This window comes from Phocoena sinus, chromosome 3 (genome assembly GCF_008692025.1).
Source record: "Phocoena sinus isolate mPhoSin1 chromosome 3, mPhoSin1.pri, whole genome shotgun sequence".
NCBI classification, from domain to species: Eukaryota; Metazoa; Chordata; class Mammalia; order Artiodactyla; family Phocoenidae; genus Phocoena; species Phocoena sinus.
Genome location: NC_045765.1, coordinates 65,244,361 through 65,254,895, shown reverse-complemented (window position 1 = coordinate 65,254,895; position 10,535 = coordinate 65,244,361). Strand labels below are relative to the sequence as shown.

Here is a 10,535-nt window from a genome sequence, read left to right as displayed (position 1 = left end):
GCCCATCTCTTAGCAGACATCTCTAACTTAGGGAAGTAGGAAAGGAGAGTACCATATTTCTTACTGTCTTCACCCAACCAATTACTAGTCTTGTTTCTGTCCTAAGTTTCTTGCCCAGTACAAGTGTAAAGAACTAATTTTGTACATCTGGAATTCCTTGCTAAACTGGACATAGGCTGTAGAGGATACAGTGGTCTTAAACCTTCTGTACTTCATGCACAAGACAATGTCTGCTGTTCAGCCAAGAGTACATCATATTTTTTTAAAGAAATTCTTAAAATAAACATAAGGATAGTTAAAACTCATTATTTTGGCAAAAAACCTCATTTTTAACTTGAATTCCTTAAAAAATTAAAAATAGAATTGCCATATGACCTAGCAATCCCACTACTGGGCATATTCCCAGAGGAAACCATAATTCAAAAACACACATGCACCCCAATGTTCATTGCAGCACTATTTACAATAGCCAGGTCATGGAAGCAACCTAAATGCCCATTGACAGATGAATGGATAAAGAAGATGTACATATATACAATGGAATATTATATTACTCAGCCATAAAAAGGAATGAAGTTGTGTCATTTGTAGAGATGTGGATGGACCTAGAGACTGTCATACAGAGTGAAGTAAGTCAGAAAGAAAAACAAATATCACATATTAATGCATGTATGTGGAATCTAGAAAAATGGTACAGATGAACCAGTTTGCAGGGCAGAAATAGAGACACAGATGTAGAGAACAAATGTATGGACACCAAAGGGGAAAGGTGGGGTGGGGGGGGCTGTGGTGGTGGTGGGATGAATTGGTAGATTGGGATTGACATATATACACTAATATGTATAAAATAGATAACCTGCTGTATAAAAAATAAAATTTAACATGAATTGACAAGTTAACCTCATATCCATTTACAGTGAAGTTAAAAGTGACATAAGTGTGGTGAACATGAGTGTGTTACTGTGACTGATTTCTCAAGAATGATAACATTTTGATCCTCACTCCAAAAGGTAGACCCTAAGTTCGGTAGGCACACAGAACTTTCTGCCCTGTTATAATTCATTGTCCTTTACTTTGATCACCTATTCGCTGTCATTACTCTCCTGTTTGATTATTACCTAGAGGTATAAAAGAAGGCAAAATTAAAACCAAAAAGCATAAAGACCTGGAGTGGGGTGGAGTTGGAGGTTTGGGTGCAGCAAAGTGGGAGGGGGCCACATTTTCAGCTGGTTATTTTTGGAGATGCCAAGCCTCTAGCTTTAACTTCTATGTGTCTTATCTAATATAATCATGACATTTTTTTGTTCTCCCAAATGTTTCTATTATTAAATATTAGAAACATTTTAATTTTATTAAGCTTACTTAGTCTTTATAACTTAGGCTTTAAAACTGAATGCAAGGGACTTCCCTGGTGGCGCAGTTGTTAAGAATCCGCCTACCAATACAGGGCACATGGGCTTGATCCCTGGTCCAGGAAGATCCCACATGCTGTGGAGCAACTAAACCCACGAGCCACAACTGCTGAGCCCCCCACATGTCACAGTTACTGAAGCCTGCGCACCTCAGAGCCTGTGCTCTGCAACAAGAGTAGCCACCGCAATGAGAAGCCTGCACACCGCAACAGAGTAGCTCTGGCTCACCGCAACTAGAGAAAACCCGTGTGTAGCAATGAAAACCCAACACAGCCAAAACTAAATAAATAAATTAAAATATTTTTAAGTAAATAAAAAATTATAAAAATAAAACTGAATGCAAGAAGATACTTGCAAACGATATATCTGATAAGGAGTTAATATCCAAAATATACAACGAACTTGTACAGCTCAACATCAAAAGAACAATTTGATTAAAAAATGAGCATTGGGGCTTCCCTGGTGGCGCTGTGGTTGAGAGTCCGCCTGCCGATGCAGGGGACACAGGTTCATGCCCCGGTCTGGGAAGATCCCACATGCCGTGGAGCGGCTGGGCCCGTGAGCCATGGCCGCTGAGCCTGCGTGTCCGGAGCCAGTGCTCCGCAACGGGAGAGGCCACAACTGTGAGAGGCCCGCATACCGCAAAAAAAAAAAAAAAAAAAAAAAAAAAAAATGAGCATTGGACCTGAATAGACATTTTTCCAAAGAAGGTATACAAAAAGCCAACAGGAACGTGAAAAGATGTTCAACCTCATTAATTATCAGGGAGAATGCAAATGGCTATTATCAAAAAGACAAGGTTTTACAAGGGTGTAGAGAAAAGGGAACCCTAGTATACTGTTGGTTCGAATGTAATTTGGTGCAACCACTATGGAAAACAGTATGGAATTTCCTCAAAAAATTAAAAATAGAACTACCATATGATCCATCAGTTTCACTCCTGGGTATTTATCCAAAGAAAACATTTATTCAAAAAGATAGAGGCACCTGAGTTTTCATAGCAGCATTATTTACAGTTGCTAAGATATGGAGGCAACCTAAGCATCTATCAATGGATGAATTGATAAAGAAAATATGGTTGCATATATATATATATATATATATATATATATGTAATGTTATATTACTCAGCTGTAAAAGAGAATGGAATCTTGCCATTTGCAACAATGTGGATGGACCTAGAGGGTATATGCTAAATAAGTCAGAGAAAGACAAATACTGTATTATTTCACTAATATGTAGAACGTGAAAAACAAAACAAATGAACAAACATAACTAAACAGAAATTCTCACAGATATATAGTACAAATAAGTTGTCAGAGGCGAGGAGTTGGGGGAGGAGAGAAATGGGTGAGGGAAATTAAAATGTACAAACTTTCAGTTACAAATTAAGTGAGTCATGGGTATGAAATGTATATTATGTGGAATATAGTCAATAATTATGTAATATCTTTGTATGATGACAGTTGGTAACTAGATTTACTGTGGTGATCATTTTGAAGTGTTTAGAAATATCAAATCGCTCTGTTGTGTACTAGGAACTAACATAGTGTTGTAGCTCAATTTTAGTTCAAAAATAAACTCATAGAAAAAGAGGTCAACTTGTGGTTACCAGAGGCAAGGGGCTGGGGAGGGTTAATTGGATGAAGGTAGTCAAGAGGTACAAACCTCCAGTTATAAGAAAAATAAGTAATAGGGATGTAATGTACAACATGATATATATGATACTGCTGTATATCATATATGAAAGTTAAGAAAAGACATACTAAGAATTCTCATCATAGGGAAAAATGTTCTACTAAATTTTGTATTCGTATAAGAAAGTGGATATTCACTAAACTTACTGTAGTCATTTTACAATGTATTTAAGTCAAATCGTTATGCTGTACACCTTAAACTTATATAGTGCTATATGTCAATTACATCTCACCAAAGCAGGAAGAAAAGTTCTAAGTACTGTTAAAATTAAAGTAATAAACTTTTATATCTCTTGACATTCTGAATTTGCAGAATTAACTAATGTGTCATGAGATAAATCATAATTATAAATCAGAAAAATTATACTCATAAGTCATTATAAATCATAATCATAAGGTATTATCTAGTGCAAGGTTAATCTTTTTCTTTTAACCTTGTACTGGATAATATCTTATGATTTTCTCATTTCTTTTTTTTTTTTTTGATGTGGACCATTTTTAAAGTCTTTATTGAATTTGTTACAATATTGCTTCTGTTTTATGATTCGTTTTTTTTGGCTGTGAGGCATGTGGGAACTTAGCCCCCCGACCAGGGATTGAACCCACACCCCCTACATTGGCAGGCGAAGTCTTAACCACTGGACTGCCAGGGAAGTCCTGATGATTTTTTCATTTCTTGAGCAAAGAAATAGATGATGGTAAAATTTTAACTCAACTGTTTCACCTGAAAACTCACAGAAAACTAAAAATTATAGATGTTCAGTAATTTTTGAGTTGAACTGTTTTTGTAACTATCTCACATGATATACAAGATATGAAGAACTCAATGAAATTTAATTCAATTGGAATTCCAAGGGAATTTGCAATTTAAAGGAATGTTTATTCTGTAACAAATCTTGGGTTAGAGGCCACCTATGGATATTGCATTCTTAACATAGAATCTGTTTTGCACTAAAAATACTTTATTAAAATATTGGCGTGATGGAAAAATACATTTTAGTTGATGGGTATGAGGATTTCATACATACAACCCTGTCACTCTTGATATCTCTTACTCTGTTTTTTTCTTTTTCTCCGAGACACATTAATTTCTATTATATCAGATAGTTTACTAATTTATCATGTTATTCACATCTTTCTCTCCCTGCTAGCATATAAACTCCATGCAGGTAGTGATCTATATCTTTATTTTTCACTGCTGAATCCTAAGCATCTACACCAGTGCCTAGAGCATTGTAGGTGTTCAATCAACAGATATTTGTTGAATGAATACATTAATAACGATAATGCTTTTTGAAGAAAAAAAATCCCATCATCATTCTTGACTGTTACTTTTCTTTAAAATTTCTTAGGCATAGACTTAAAACAGTCTGGTAACTTGACTTATTAAAATACTTATGTAAATTTATACTATTCTAGTATAAATATTTAAGTATTCTGTAATTTTTTGTGACATAATTTGGCTCCTTTATATTTCATGCTAATAAGAAAAATGGATTTATGATACAGAATTGATAATTCATAGACTTCATTTTTCACTCAACAGTGATATTTTTATTGACCTCAGTCAAATACTTTGTTTCCTACTTTAAAGCCCCCAGAGTGTTTCTATTAAAGATACGAATTGTATTTTTCTGGAAATAAATGCTTACACTTGACAGGATCAAGAGAAATTTCACTAAATATAAGGTACACTGCTCTAGAGAAAAATAAGAAATTTAATAATATTCACAGAAAAATACAATGGAAACTTCCTAGCCAATATTGATATTTTTAATCTAAAATTCTTGACACAATCTGCTTTGAGGAAGGCTGCTTCAAGTGGTGCTCTTGAAATTACAATGATGGTTAATAATGGTACTGTTTTAAACTATAATATGTTCAGTCTATAAAGAGATACTCTGAATTGTTATGCTCTGGTTATATAAAAAAGGTGAATTTATTTTAGAACTATTGCCTTTTGCTACTATAAATCACAATATGTTTTAACGTGTCAGTTCTGATGACAACTGGCAATATGAAGAAGCTAAGGTTCACCTAACTGGAAACCAAGTGACACTAGGTCTGTGACTGTGTTCATTTTGGCTCCTAAAACGAAAAATACTATAAACTGGGTGATTTATAATAAACATTTTCTCACAGTTCTGGAGGCTGGGAAGTCCACGGTTATGGCAGCAGCAGGTTTGGTATCTAGTGAGGGCCTGCTTTGCTGTAACCTCACGTGGTGGAAGGGTCAAGGAATATTTCTGTGGCCTCTTTTATAAGGGCACTAATTCCATTCATAAGGGGTCTCCCCTTGTGACCTAATCACCTCCCAAAGGCCTCATCTTCTAATACCGATCACATTGGGAATTAAGGTTTCATTGTAGAAATTTTGGAGGGACAAAAACACTCAGACCGTAGCAGTGGCATTGCTGATTATGAGATGAGATCATTGGGTATCAATTGCAGGCAGTATAACAGACATGGTTAATATTTCTTATGTGTTAATTTTTCTTCTTTTCACTTGATTATGTTTATTTATTAGGGAACATAGTGATCTACATCAGAGGACTCTAAATGAAATAAAAGATTGGAAAGAAAGATGTGGTTAGTCAATAAAGTAACTGCTCTTTCGGACTAATTGTTTAACTTTTCCTTTTTGGAAATGGATACCTACCCAAGTTGGCCTGGTACCATATGTGTATGTTTTTACTAATTTTCAGTAAAATTAGAAAAACTAAGAGTTCCTTACAAATAAGCTTCATTGAGGAATTCTATTACATGTGTGTAGTTTGTTGAGTCTTGAAAAATATATGTATCCAATGTAACCATCATTCCAATCAAGGCAACATTTTCATTACCTCCAGGAAGTTTCCTCAATCTCCTTTGCAGTTAAGTCTTTCTCCCTGCTGCCCCAAGCATCAAGGAATCACTAATATAATACTGTTAGTTTTAGAAATTCATATAACTGGAATCATATAGTACATGTTTTATATCTGGCTTTGTTTGCCTAATATGCTTTTTAAATTTGTATTTTTGCATGGGTTATAGTTTAATGTTTTGGTTTTGTTACTGAGTAATACTCATACAAACTTTTCTGTTCATCCATTCACATGCTCATGGACATATAGATTGTTTTCAGTTTGGAGACAGGAAATATCTATGACTATTTGTGTATATAACTCCTGGTGTGGTCACGTGTTTTTATTTCTTTTAAGTAAATAGCTATCTGAATGGAATTTCTGGGTCATATGGTAAGTGTATGTTTAAAAGAAACCCTCGAATGAATTTCCAAAGTGGTTTTATCATTTTATACTCTTGACAAAGTATAAGATTCACGTTGATTCAAAGAGATTTCAGGTGGTTCTACATTCCCTCCAAAACTTGGTATAATCAGTCTTAAGGTTTTTAGCCTTTCTGGTAATATCTTCTGCTGTCTCAGTGTGGTTTTAATTTGTATTTCCTTGATGACTGTCAATGTTGAACATCTTTCATATGCATATATATTCATGAAGAGTCTATCTAAGAGTCCGTTACCCATTTTTAAATAGTAGGGTGGTTGTCTTATTTTTGAGTTGTGGACTATATCTTGTAAACATTTTCTTCTAGTGTATGGTTTTTCTAATGGTGTTTTTTGAAGAGCTGAAGGTTTGTATCTTGATGAAGTCAAATTTTTAATTTTTATTTTATTGCTAATTTTTTTTGTATCATGTCTAATAAATCTTTACCACTGTTCACTAATACTTTCTCTAATACATGATTCTAAAAATTTTATAGTTTTAATTTTTGTTTGGTCTCTAAGCTATTTCAAATTAAGTTGTATTATGACATGAGGTAGAAGCCAAGGTGGTTCTTTTTTTTTTTTTTTTAATATAGTTTTTGCAACATGATTTGCTGAAAAAGAATAGCTTTTTCCTTTGGAATTATGTTAGTACAAATGTCAGAAATCAATTGACCATACCTGTTTGTGAATCTGTTTCTGGACTCTCAATTCTGTTCCATTAGTCTGGAGCTACCTTTGTTAGGGGTTTGCAGGGGGACTGTATTAAATCCACAGATAAATTTGAGTAGAATTGATACCTTAAAAAAATTTAATCTTCCAATAAAAAATATACATTTTCCTAATTCTTAAGATCTTTAATTTCTCTGAATGGTGTTTTGTAGTTTTTTAGTGTACAGTTCTTCCACATCTTTCATTAAATTTATTCCTAAATATTTTATGCTTTTAGATGTTATTTTTGCATTTTAAAAATTATTTCTTAATTTTGTAGCTAATATATATTTATCTTGGATCCCATAACCTTGTTAAATTCACTTTGTAATTTCGTTGGTTTTCTTATAGTTTCATTAGGATTTTCTATGTGGACAAGCATGTTATTTGAGATCAAGATCAGTTTTACTTCCTATCTTATTTCTTTCGTTCACCAATATTTTCTTTACTGTCTTCTAATCTGTTCTTAATTCCATGTATTGTATTTTTTATGTCAAGTATGTTATTTTTCATCTTTAGAAGTTTGATTTTAGTCTCTTCCAGTTCTTGAATCATTATGTTCATGTTTTCCTTTAAATCCTTGATGATTTATAATCTTTATCATAACTTTTTTTGAACATGTTTACTGCTATATCAATCACTTCTGGCACTTAATGTTCTGTGTCTATGGATGTTTTTTCTATAGGTATACATAATATTTTCCTGCTTTTTTGCTTATCTTGTTATTTTTGAATGGATGCTGGATATTGTTAAAGGTTGAATTGAATTGTATTCCTTTAAAGAATGTTGAAATTAAGCTTTATATGTATTTCAGACTTTTGGGGCTTGCTTTTAAGATTATTTAGTGTAGACGTAGGTCAATGAAGCCCCGTTGGATATCCAATGCCTCATTGGCTATTTAAACTCTGACTATTGGGATCATAAATTATACTTAGCCCTGTGTGTATTGTAGAAGTTGTTTGACCTATTGCTTTTCGTACTTTTCTAATCTTGGATAGTTTGTCTCATACATGAGAAAATCAGTATTCAGCCAAATATTTGAGGGAACCCCTCTCTCTGTGCATCTCTGGAGTGTGTGCTCTCTTTCTCTGTAATTTCCCTTTCTCCACTACTCTATCTCACACAGTCTAGTTGTTTTGCCTCCCTGAACTCTCATTTTTGTCCCTATACTCAGTGAAAATAAGACTTTGACAGGGTTGCCCCTCTCTGAGGTGTGACACAGAAATGCCTCCAAACAGCAAACTCTGGCAATTATATGCCTAACTTTGTTTCCTTTCTCTAAGGGAATAAGAATCATTTTCTGGCTTTTGTATAATGTTTAAATCATTTGTTCCATGTATCTTGTGGGGTTTTCTATGCAGGAAGTGAAATTCCTGTCATATTTAATCATTCATGGATATGATACTATTTATAATTTTCATTTTTCAGCTCATATATCCTAACTGTTCATATATTGACTGTATTTTCCTTTTGTGTTTTGAACATATTTCTAATACCTGTATTCAATTTTTGTCTGCTGAATTCACCAGCTTAGCCGTTTTAGGGTTGGTGTCTATTGACTGTTTTTTCCTTAACTATGTATAACAATATTTCTGGCTTTGTATGTATAATTTTCATGTGTACTGTACATTATTGATTAAGCATTGTAGAAATTTTGAATTTTTTTTTCTTTTAACATGCAGGTAAATTACTAACTCGTCACATTGGACTTGTGTAGGTTTGACTTTATGCATTGTTAGAATCTCTGGAAAGCCCAGGGTGTTTCTTAAGCTCCTCTTACTTGTGGCATCAATCTTCAAAATATTTCTTTCTTGCTGACCTTTCAAGACTTGGTTTTAATTTGTTTTAGGGTAGATTTAAAGTAGGCCTTAACTTAGGGCTTGTTCCTTATTTCCAAAGTTGGATTTTGGTCTGTGCTGAATGCACAGGGTATTAATGAGGTGTTAAGAAGGTGTTATTAAGATCTCTCTATTGCTCTCTACTGCTGTCTTCTTGGCAATATTAAAAACAGTAAAGCAAAGTGATGTAACCTAAGTATTATCAACTCATTCTCTTAGATAATAAGTAGTTTCAGATAACAAGAACTTGATGGTACCTTCTGGAATAAGAACCTATATAGGATGGCTTTGCTTTAGCTTGTTGGGAGTTTAGTCATCCTCTGAAAAGGAGCTTCTCTTATTTCTAGAATGTCTTTTAAATTAAACTATGAAATTTACATTATTTTAAAATATTTTGTAATAATATTTTAGTCATTTTTGTTTACAACTGAGAACTGAGACTCTGGATATTTAAATTAACATCCTTGCCTGTGTTGCCCTTATAGACAACAGAAAAAGTTTCAACCTTGTGTTCCACATTATTCTGCTGTGTTTTATCCAAATGAATCTTTGAGTTAGTTGGCATCCAGTTTCACCTGGATTCTCTTGCCTACACTTTCACTTGGAAAAACTAAGTCCTCTAGGATCACACGTGCATGGTTGTCAGAGTATGGTTTCTAGGATGCTTTTGCTTATTTTTTTGTACAGCCTTTTTGAGTTGGCTTAGGCAGAATTCTCCTCTGGGCTTTAAAGATAATGTATTTCTCACTGAACATTTTCTCCAATTCAAGTACTTACCAGACTTGGTTTTTCTCAAAAGATTTCAGTTGAGGAACAGGAACAATGATCATAATAGCTTTCTGACTGCTATCAACTTACTTTCCCTGGCTGCTGTTATATTCAGCTCTCTTATCTGGGACTTAAGGTTTGAATTCATTTTTAGCTCAAGGAGACCCTGAGAGATGCTGGACTAAAACTCATCCCACTTTTCACCATTGGGCTTCACTATCTTCACACTCTAACTAAACATGTTCTCCTTATTGAGCACTGACCTAGGAAGAGAATACTTTATTTTTACAATTTCCTCAGCAATGTGTGCGATAAAATCAGATACTAAGTTGTTAAAAAGGCAGCTAACGAGGTTACGTTTCAGTTTATAATCCATTTAATCAACCCTGTCTCTTTAATATCACTCAAATGTACCCATCCTCTCTACCTTCGATACCACAATCTCTGTGCAGCCTCCTGTAATTACTTGTCTGGTTTACTGGTCTCCTAGCATCTACTCTGGAAACCCAATAATTCGTTTTCCACATAGAAGTTATAGAGAGTATAACAGGATTTTAAAAAGGAAAATGTCACCACTTGGAGTGTGAAATCCTCCTCTGCATTTAGTAGTGGAATTTACTTATAGATGAAAGGATTGAGAAGGAGGATGAGGAAGAAATATCCTTGAAAGAGAACAAAACATAACATTATGAACAGTTGGGGGTTTTACTCTTTGAACCATGCATTTATTGCTAAGGTTGCAGACTTCTCCTCACAAGCTACAGTTGATCCTTGAACAGTGAGGAAGTTAGGGGTGCTGACCCTCTGCATACTTTACAGTTAGCCCTCTCTATCCATGATTCTGCAC

The 10,535-nt window shown here is 34.1% G+C and overlaps 1 pseudogene; it reads right to left on the bottom strand.

Moving 5' to 3' along the window:
- Positions 1-9,327: 9,327 nt before the first annotated feature.
- LOC116751040 lies at positions 9,328-9,929 on the bottom strand (annotated as a pseudogene).
- Between the last annotated feature and the right edge of the window lie 606 nt (positions 9,930-10,535).